Below are 10,928 nucleotides of genomic sequence, written 5' to 3' on the forward strand. Positions count from 1 at the left end.
CCAGAATAACAAATGGATATTTTCTTTTGTGAGAGCTTACTAAATTAAAATTGTGAGATTAACTTTGCAAAAGCACAACCCTGAAGCAAAATGATTTATTCGGTATTTACAGATTTTTTTTTGCAAAACAAATTTCTATGAAACCATAGCAACAAAGGTTCAAGTGAATACTTGGAATGATGCTAGAACCATTCACGAGGGAAAAAGCCTATAATCTCTATTTTGGGTTGATGGAATGTAAGATTAAAGCTAAATAGAAATAAATATTTCAAAAGATCTTAAACAATTACATCACCCTAAGCCTTGTGAAAGGTAGACATTTATAAAGAATTTTTTTACCAGAAAATTGTGTCCTGGATTTTTAAAAAATCTGTCTGGTAATTTCTGACAGGAAGGTTGCATACATACATGTCAAAGTCTTTCTTTCTTACAAGTTACATAAAGAAATTTAACAGAAGAACTACTGCAATGGATTTTAATGGAATTGCGTATCCCAGCAAAAGCCTGCATTTTTTCTGAAAGTTATAACCTCTTCTTTGAAAGGAAGTCAGAATAGGAAAACAGAATCTGTTGCAACTTACCTTCACATTTGAGTAGATGACACCTATTTTTTCCAGGAAAAGCAACAGCCTTCTTTCGGGTCGTGCCGAAGGAGCTGTAAATTGAAGCCAACAGGTAATTGTTGGTATTTCCAAATCCGTTAAAGCCAATTTGAATGCCTCACTGACAGATAATGTACTTCACGAAAACTTATTTGAAGCTTGATGCTCTTGTATTGAGCTTTGTAACTGCCTGTCTCAGCTAAATAAGTTCCCACTCCTTTCCTCGGACACTTGCCAAGTTTTCTAATTTAAAGCAACTGTCTGCTCGCTATAAAACTCCTGCTGGAAGGAGCTCAATGTATACTGCTGAGCAACGACCAAGCGTGTGCTCTGGACTGAAGAGGTGGGTCAGATTCCTAGCAGGATGTGGGGCATAGCCTCCCTGAGGTAACGTTATATCATCTTTGGAAAGCATTATCAGCTAAGTTGTCTCCTCAGTAAAGACACAGAAGAGGAAAAAAATCATACTCTTTCTGGCATGTAATCCTCGCAGCGTGGGATTTGGGAGGAGCACCATCTGCCTCAAAGTGAAGGAAGAAGCCACAGCCTCAAATGCACCAGAGCTGCCAAAGGAGCCTGTTCCCCAAATCCGACAGGAGGCTCCCCATATTTTCTGAGGCAGCAGTCCTCGCTCTGAGGCTCTGGGGACAGGTCCAAGGGCTTTCTCCTGGGCTTCCTCTGCTGCTGCTGCAATACGAGATGCTCCTCTCACAGCAGAGGAACTGAGGTCCTAAATGTGTCCGTTGAGATTTTAGAGACTTTCAAAGAAAGTCATGGCAGCTATTCTATCTTCTGAGACACCGTCAAGATTTAAATAACAGAGGCATGACTTTCAAAGGCATCCCCACACTGGAGATGACTGTTCTGCTTTGCTCACATTAAGACAGTGGAGCACATTAAATGTAATTCAAGCAGAAGAACTGTTTGAGCTCATGTGGAAGGTGAATAATTCCTCCTTGTTGTGAGGAATTTATTTCAACCATCCACAGCTGACCCACATGATGCATGTTTATGAATGAAGTTCCCATTTTGATAATATGAGTTCTCTACAGAATCTTAAAATACAGGTAAAAATATAAGCAAAGAAAAAGGCATCAATATCAAGGCCTATACTATAATACATTATGATTTTGGACATTTCAGTCTCCGAGCACCCAAATTCCATGTTAGTACAAAAACAAACTTCTGCAGACACTTATGCTGAGTACTGTCTTGAAATGAGGATCCTGAAAACCAACCACAATACTGAGTACTTCTGGAAATCTGTGCAACAGATCTGTTCATGCTAACACGACATAAGGATTACTGTTGTCATTATTAAGTGACTTTTGCTTTGCCAGCCATATTTTCTTGCAAAACTAACATAAGCTAGGATGGGCTCATTAGACTGAATTAGACTGAAATTTTAAAGTGCTTGATGCACCTGAAAGAGGAAATCAATCTCATACGACAACCAGATAAACTCAAAATGCAACCTGTGAAGTAATATAGATGATCTTGTTCATTCAAACATTTAACTCACATGACACTGAAATACAAGGGCTGCTACAGAAGTAATGCCTCCTATTTTATTATGGTGGCCTACGACACCAGAGGCAGATGTTGGTGGTAGCAATAAAGGTTGAACCTTCCCACCAATATTCCATTACATTTTGTTGCCATGCAACAGGTGGCCACAGAGGGGCACTCTGACAAAATGGCTCCTCCTGGAAGCAAAGGTATGTCATTGAATTCCTCCAGGTGGAAAAAAATTGCCCCCCCTGACATTCATCGATGCTTACTGAATGTTTATGGAGGCTGAACAGTGGATGTGAGCACAGTGAGGCAGTGGGTGGTACCTTTCAGCAGCAGTGACAATAGCAACAGACCACCTCCACTAGCACAAATTTTTACAAGTGCAGCACGCAGGCTCTTGTTCATCTCAGGCAAAAATCAGAGCTAACAGTGGTGACTATGTTGAAAAAGAGTGTTTTGCAGTTGAGAATTTTCTCTATCAAATAGTGCTTTGTGATCTGTATATCTGTTGTAGATTTTGTGGAAATAAATAGGAGGCATTAGCTTTGTAGCAACCTATGTATTAAATATTTCGTATGTTTTACTAAGAATTAAAAAAGGATCCTGTCTGTTCAATCAATACAGACACAATATTGCTGCCAATGATGAGAGTAAGGATTTCAGGAAAGCCGATTCTCTTTCAAAGGAGTACAAATTAATGATCTGCTGGTGAACTTAGTTGCAGATGAAAGTGTAGTGAAACACTAATACTGTCCTTATCATATCGCTTTAATGTACTGTAGAAGCTCAATGGTTTCAGTGTCTTAATTTTCATTTTGTGAGCAGGAATTACTTATATTCTTTTAGGAGTAGGCAATGCTTTAAACTTGTATTGGTTTGCTTATAGTAATTACCTTGAATTTTTAAAGATCATTCAGAGAACACAGCCCTCATTCCCATGCTTGCTTCTTTCTGCACCAGTCCAGGAAAACATGAGTTGCTGCATCTTATTCCTATTCATTTCTTGGGACAGCAGTGGATATCACCCCTATCACATAGAAAAAAACAACACAAAAATGTTTATTAGTGGCTTAGAGAAGACTGGCAGGAATTTATATGGGATTTATCTGGATTTGTCTTCTTGTCTTGCTGTTGAATACAAGTTTTCATATGGTCACATACAGGCAAACATCTATTGCATAACAGTTTGCTGTCTTGAATACAAAAAAAATAGAAATTCATGTAATAAATGCATGAGAGAAAATGTGCTCCAAGGAATATAGTCATCAGATCCTTGACAAATTTGTCATTTTTTATCCTCTCAGGAGAAAAGCAGCTAGCTTATTTTAATTCTTTCTCTGACCAAAGCATTTTAAGATTCAGCAGGTTCTAATAAGTATCAAGGACATTTCCAACACATGTATCTGAGCCAGGAATCAAACAAAACCTTCCTCTTGCAGTGAACCTCTAGGCAGTAGATTTGCTGGCAGGAAGGAATACAACTTGGAGGCATTAAAAAATGAAGTATCCTTTGATGCTGGGATTTAGGATTTTCCTCTGTTATGGATGAATGCATCTACATCCAGATAATATCCAATTCAGTTGTCACAGTGCTAATGTAACTGCTCAGGACTCATCTTGGTACTGAGAGAAGGAGAAGGTTTATATAGCACAGTGCATTCTAGGAAGTCACATAGCTGCTAACAGCCAGAAGCCTTATTCTCTCCTTATCTGGAGTGAGATGAATGAAGATGAACTTCATTCAGGTAAACAGAAATATGCCACTGTCCAGTGCCCTACATGAAAATCAAACGTTACAAGAAAACATTATGCCAAAACACACAAAAAGTTTTGCTTTGTTTTTAAGGGGTGCTGCTTTCATAACCCCCAGCTGGTGCTTCCACCTGGAGAAGTCCAACAAGTGAATGGCTGCAGGGTGGGATATGACCATGAGGAACAGCACAGGGCTGGGAGCTGCCAGGGCCACACACTTCAGGGAAGCATCTAGATACCAATGAATTCACTCCGCATATCTATTTTTGTATCTGTATGGAATGCAAACTGCAACTCCAACAGAGCTTGAGATTTTTCAAATGAGTATAATTTATTCCAAGCCTAAATTTGCTAGAAAACTTAGTCTAATGCTCATTTATCCAGTGAGATTACCAAATTGAAATCAGCTCAGCTCTGCACCTCCATTCAATCATTAGTCTCCAATGTAAAGCTAACAAGCAGGATTTAAATCTTATCTGCTTGGTGCAGCTTGGAACAGCAGTGCTATAGGTACTGCTCTGAAATGGAGTGCTATTTGTTGCAAGTGGTGCAGCACATTGCTTTTCTCACCTTCCAGTGAATCAGATCAACCCAGTGGTAAGGCTTGGAGTCTTACTAGGGTAGAGCATTGCAGCTCCATCTCCTCTACTATTTATCAGTAATTACAAGTTCAGTTGGACTCCCACTTCACCTACATACTTCCCCACAAGATGAAGAAGGCTTTTCTCCTGCTGTTTTTCCCTTCTCTTTTTCTTCATTGGCAAACTTTTCCATCAGGAGTCTTACGGACCAGAGCACAGAACTGCAGAAATGTACTGATGTCTTAAGCCATTGCTGGGAATTCAATGAGACTGACAAATAGGAAAGGGCTTCTGAAATGCGTAGTGTGTTGTAAACTAACATCAGCAAAAAGCAATGCTTTATCTAACTTGTCCATCTATCTCATTTTTTTTTCCTCCAGTAATGTTTTCTCAGAGCACAGAGAGTGACCATCGTTCCAAATGCAGAACTAAACAAACAGCAGAAATAACACTTTTGTACTACAGAACTGTCTGGTTTCAGTTATTAAAACTTTTTGTCTTGTGTCATTCCAGTATGTTGTACTGCAGAGCAGTAGTACTCCAAACTCTAAACATTTATGCTACTCAGAAAATGTCACGTTCGTATCACTTGGCACAGCTGTCTATGGTGGAAAGGGAAATAAAGTCCATATCTGTCAGTTCACATCCCTTTCAGAACAAGGTTACTGTCTTTGCTTCATAGCTGGATATACAGTTGTACCCTCCAGAGGCATCTTAGCTTCCTCTCCAAGAGGCCTCAGCTTATCGCTCTCCTTTATTTTGGAGAGAAAGAGGAAATAGGCCACCAGTTTATCTTCTACTCATATTAGCTAGATGGAATGAAAACATGCTTGGTATTCAAGACAGTATATTAAGAATAGCTTATATTTATTTTTCTTCTGCCAAGTGCAAGCCCAGAAGCAATGAAAGATAAGCCTGAAAGTAACAGATTCATTTAAAATTAGCCACACAGTGGTTTGGGAGTACTGGGAAACAAAACAGTTCCTCCGAGCACCATTAACAGCTCTCTCTAATACAAACAAGCAGTCTGTACCTGCAAGAAAGCCAGCTCTGCTGGCCATGTAGCATTGGTGCTTTGGTACCTCCACTGTCATCCTCTCTGCTCATGATACCATTGTCACCCCTACAAATATGGGTGAAGTACCAGCCCTGCTGCTGTTCCTCCAACACATTAAACCCTGGGCCTTAACATTTCTACAGAAATGTTGGTCCACTGGTATTGGAGATCATGAGCAAAGACAGTGAAGACAGCTGTACTGAAGAACTCGGCAACCTTTGGCTTTATTCTTTTTATTGCCCAGGACAAAAGGGTATATTAGTGAGGTTGTTTCTACAAGCTCCTCATTCAAAACCCCCATGAGGAAGAATGCTACAGACATACACAAAGGACAACAACTTTGCACTGCGTGCACACACCAGTCTTAATTTATATGACACAAATCTGTTCAACCTCACATATGCAAACTACTTATTTTTCCTATCTTCTCTTTCAACCAGACAGGATAGGAAAAGACTTTTATCCTACTCCACGCTCCAGAGGACTATACATGTAGCACTTCAAGTCATAAAGAAAACATCAGCTTGAACTGCTTTCAAGTTTCCTTATTTTGTTTGTTCAAAGAGAAAGTTATTCGATTTATTATGCTTCATTTATCTGAAGCAGCCTGCAATGTGCTAGCTGAGTGCTTTGACCTTTTGCATATTCTGTAGCTGATTGGTTTGGCCATCCATCTTCTCCACTTGTTGAAACCCCCACTTAGCAAAGAAAGGCCAACAGCCAAGCCTGTGTGAAAAATGTGATGCAAAAGGAATCAATTAGGAGCAGGGTATATTTCATTGTATTTCCCATAGTATATTAGACATTGAAGATTATGTAGAATCTGAAAAAGTGCCTAAGGTGCCTGAACTTTATGGCTGATGACAAATTATGACTATATTACAGTTTTTGAAAAATCTTTTTGGGAAGAAAAGAATCTTATGAAATCTCTGGTAGAAAGCAGTCAACATTTCTATTTCCCACAGTGATCTAAGCTCTATTAGTTAATCTAGTTCACTTCTGACTACATTGGCATCTTCTCTCATTTAACATGGCTAAGACCAAACTTTATAATTTCCTTGGTGAGCCATGTCTAATTCAAACTATTTCTTTTGACAATTCCATCCTCACTTTTGTCCAGGAATGTGAAGAGGGGAAAAAATGATGTAGAGCAAATCACAGCTTCTCTGCAGAATGACAAAGCTTTAACAGAGGTATAGGGGCTGTCCTGTTGGCAGAGGAGCGCATAGGCTGGTGGCCAAGCAACCTTCCAAACAGCAGGAGGTCTGGACTTGAACTTCCTCAGCCTCAGGTTTATATGCTAACCCTGTATATAAAACTTGCCTGGGCAAATGTTATTTGTAGAACATTACCACTTGGATGTGGAGAGCTGCATCTGTACTAATCATGTTTTACGAGGACTAGGCTCTTCAGAGTAAGGAAATGCAGAGAAACATCACAAACCTCTCAAAACTGTTGTTTGTGAAAGAGTTTCAAGTAATACTGAGCTTGAGGATAGGTAAAAAAAATCACTGCGAAAGAAATTCAAACATAGAAGTGAATTTTGAACTGTGTGTCCATGACAATTCGTGCTGAATATTTGCCAGAAATTATGGCATGTGAATGGCTCATAGTCCAGTTACCTGGTCTCAAATCTTACAGTTATATTCTATCCATTATTCCCTACAGTCAAAGAGAATTGGGTAAGAAAAGACTGTTTACCTCAGACAAGGATAGGAATCATTCTGAATTCACGCAGTGCATAACCAGGAGGGCAAAAACACAAAAAATACAGATTTGCTTCATCTGATGAGAGTGTTTTCTGTGAACAGAGTAGCTGAAAATGTCCTCTTCCCTGAAAAAGGGCAGTTGTTCTACACAATTCAGAAAGTGTCCCTTCCAACCCGCCCCACGTGGCCCTTGATCAGTGTGTTTCTTGGGCAGAAAGGGCAGCAGCAGAGTACAGCTCTGTGTTCATGCAATGAGACAGCCAGACAGTCTTTAGAACTATTTTCGTAATGCAGTAAATATCAGCCTTGCACATTAGGCACCCTGTGGTTCTCCCTGACTGCAAATACAGCTTGCTTGGGTTTGAAGAGAGCATTATCTGACATCCTCCTGCAAATGATTCAAGGGTTACTCCAAGATAAAATGGCAACTGCTCAAGAAAACCAAAGGCTATATATGAATATACGCATGTATATTCATTTCTGCTGTTCCTTCTCCATCTGTATGATAGGCTGACTTTCCAGCTGCTGAGCTGCTATCAGAGGGTGCCATTTCTTCTTTTAAATGGAAAGAGGATTCTTTTAATTGTTAATTGATACCACCCCCCAGAGCTAAGTGTGGATAAAGCACGATTGATTACAGATGGCACCGTTATACAGCAGTGGAACAGGATGTGATGTGCATTAGCAGCAGAATACCTAACTACAAGGGCTCACCATCAAAAACAATCAATTCAGTTCAGTCGCTTTGGAAAGTCTGGAAAGATCCATGCCGTTAAATTTCTGTTCATAAAACTTTATTGTCTATGGATGCTTTTCCAAGTGAGTAGGCTGTTGGCTACACACATTTCCTGACCTGTACAAGTTCCCTGACATTAATGGTAACAAAATATAGCCGACAACTTTCTGAAATGAAACATCTGAAACAAAACAAACAAATCACTGCTGTCACAATTAGCCTGACTACTTAAAACTACAGAGGTAGCGTAACAGCACTGATCAACACGAGTAATTTATCTTAAAAAGTTGGAGCATATATTTTCATTAGTAGAAAGGCCTTTCTTTCACTTGTTCATACGTGCATCAAAAAGGACAGAAGTTGAAATTAGGGATGTAAAGTGACACATGCCTGGAGGAACAGCCAAATGCACGAGCTTCTCTCTTACTGCAAGGCACTGGAGTGGCACAGACACCCCAGCTTATGGTCCTTCAAGTGAGCAGGAACAGCTGAAGGCTCCAATATTAACTGCAGGTTTTCAGTGGAGTGCCTCAAGCAGAAAAATACTGCTTCCACAGTGTCATGAGTCTTAGCATCCCTTTCTGCAGGAGATAGAGGCTGCCCAGCCTGGCTCTGGCCAGGACATTGCACCACAAGAAAAAGGGCTTGAAAACTCTGCTCCTTCCTAGTCCACTGCTCCCACAACAAAGCTTGGAGCATGCCTGCTGTCCACAGGTGGACTCAGTCCAAGGTCTCAAATAGGGATAAGGACAAGAGAGGCACAATGCAGACCAAACTGCTGTAATGGACTCCAGGCAATCCAAAAATTTTTGCTAGCAAAATACAGCAAACATACAGCTTCCCCCAGGCTTCAGGGGCCCAAGCAGGATTTCCACCAATCCTAGGGCTTTTGTGTCTCCAGGTAGGCCTAGGGCTCCCTTGGGCTTTTGTGTTGGGATGTGGAAGGAACAGTGGAACTGGGGTAGGAGGCAGGTTTCCATGCAGGCTTCCCAGCAGTCCTGCTCAGGCTTCACTGCTTGGAAATGAAGGTACAACGTAACAGGAACAACAGCAAAGAATTTGGAAAAGCAGAAAGCAGTAGTTGGAGTGGTAACAAACTCTGGAAAGCTGCAAAGACCATCTCCGTTGCAATCCTGGCCAGTGCTGAGGTATTCAGCTAGCTGACTGCAGCAGGGATGGGAAAGTACAGTCTTAGATGAGAAGACGTGTGTGTGGATGTGGAACTCTAAAAAGGAAAAATACAGCCGTATGTATGCTTATTTTATGTCCAGTTTTTTTGCATTGTGTGTTTCCTAATCAATTGCTCATTCACTTCATCTACAGTGAATAAACAGACCAGCACTCTGGAATCTGTTTTTAATTACAGTTATTTCATTTAATGATGAAAAATGAGGATTTTTTTTTTTCTTTCTGTCCCATGTGACCTGCTTTCTATAGGGCTTCTATTTTAAAATTTTCTAAGTATCCTTCTCTTCTGGTTCCAGAATTTCCCTGTTCTCCACCCCTTATATTTCTTGGACAGTACAACTCCACAGTAACTAATTGCTCTGTGAATATTTATCCTCGCATATACCAGAGAGACCGCTCATTTCTGTAGTGCTGTTTTTCAGAGTTTCTTGAAGCTTCCCGAGTGACTGCAGCCAAACAGCCCAAGAGTAATTGTGCTGCACGTCAGAAGTTACATCATTAGGAATTGCTAAGAAATAATAATTGCACTAATGTTTCTTTATGCCTCTTTGCAGCATATAAGAGGGCTCATTAAGGGTTCCTCTACTGGGGTAGAAGTACCTGAGTGGGCTCACATATATGAAGCTCATCTTTGAGAGACAAAATTGGTTCCTAAATGGCCCCAGAACGTAGACAGTGGTCATGGCTCTAATTGTAGCTCTTTAGACACTGTCTCTTCATCTAAAAGCCTGTCCTTAGTGTGAGGATGGAATAGCTGGAAAATTGACCCACTTTCATGGGGTATCTTTGCTATTTTTAAGCATGTATTTCTCTCTGCTTTCCAAATCTCTTTTAAAGAGCCTTCAAAGTCACTTCTCCCAAGAATCTCTCAGAGAGCATCTGTGGGTTAAACCTCTGAAAATATGAAACTCGAGGGTGTCCCTGGGGCCCTGTCCTGCTGGAGGCATGCGGGCCTTCCACAATTCCTGCTGTGGCTGGCAGTAAAAGAGATGCCTGGGCAGCAACAGGAAGATGCCGTCAATATTTCAAGAATAAGACCCTGGCTTTTCAATGCAATTCAAAGTTCTGGGATGTTCCAAACGTGGCCTTACCTTGAGCACCGGATGCAGGTTTGGGCATCGCAATATAAGGACGTAAAGCTGTTAGAGAGTGTCCAAAGGAGACCTACAGAGATGGGGAAGGGTCTAGAGGACACACGAGCAGTGTCTGAAGTCCCTTGGTTCATGCAGCCCAGAGCGGAGGAGCCGAGGGGAGGCGTCATGGCGGCTGCAGCTCCCAACAGGGAGCGGAGGTGCGGCGCTGAGCTCTGCTCTGTGTGACAGCGACAGGGCCCGAGGGAACGGCATGGAGCTGTCAGGGGAGGGGCGGGTTGTGGCATAAAAGTGGCGTTGCGTGCACGAGAATGAGGAATCCGCTTGCCCCTACCCCATCAGGCCAGCAGCCCGGAGACCTGCCCGTCCGGGCTCAGCTGTGGGCTGACGGGGCTCTGGGTGCCCCTGGAGGTGAGGCGGGAAGCACCCCGTGCCCGGCAGGCCAGGCTAGCTCTTTTTCTGCCTAGTATTGCCCTCTGCTGGCACTTTTTAGAACACCACCAACATTGTAGTTGTCACATTGTAACGTTGTTTTTACTGCTAAGGCCATTTAGCCTCCTGTTACGTTTTCCCCTTAACATCTGTATTCGATTGCACTGCCAGCTTGTGGAACCCCAGGCTGGAGATGATAAAACGTATTTTCTGTTCTAACCAACATTTAAAAAATCCTTCTTTATCATTACGGCTTTTGAAGTGG

The 10,928-nt window shown here is 41.6% G+C and overlaps 1 protein-coding gene across 2 annotated transcripts in view; it reads right to left on the reverse strand.

Annotated features, from left to right (window-relative positions):
* Positions 1-10,614, reverse strand: part of C1QTNF7 (C1q and TNF related 7) — a 55,637-nt gene extending 45,023 nt beyond the window's left edge. The window contains exons 1-3 of one of the 2 annotated variants that reach the window (XM_042871181.1): positions 10,232-10,614; positions 3,011-3,144; positions 582-655 (exon numbers count right to left, since the gene is read on the reverse strand). The gene's annotated coding sequence lies outside the window, so the exon portion shown is untranslated. Of the gene's footprint in view, positions 1-581; positions 942-3,010; positions 3,145-10,231 lie in introns of those variants that run through there. The other variant, XM_042871182.1, reaches the window with a different exon arrangement.
* Positions 10,615-10,928: the final 314 nt, after the last annotated feature.

The sequence above is a fragment of the Lagopus leucura genome, unplaced genomic scaffold (genome assembly GCF_019238085.1).
Source record: "Lagopus leucura isolate 7727_CA_CO unplaced genomic scaffold, USGS_WTPT01 Super-Scaffold_100004, whole genome shotgun sequence".
Taxonomy (NCBI): Eukaryota; Metazoa; Chordata; class Aves; order Galliformes; family Phasianidae; genus Lagopus; species Lagopus leucura.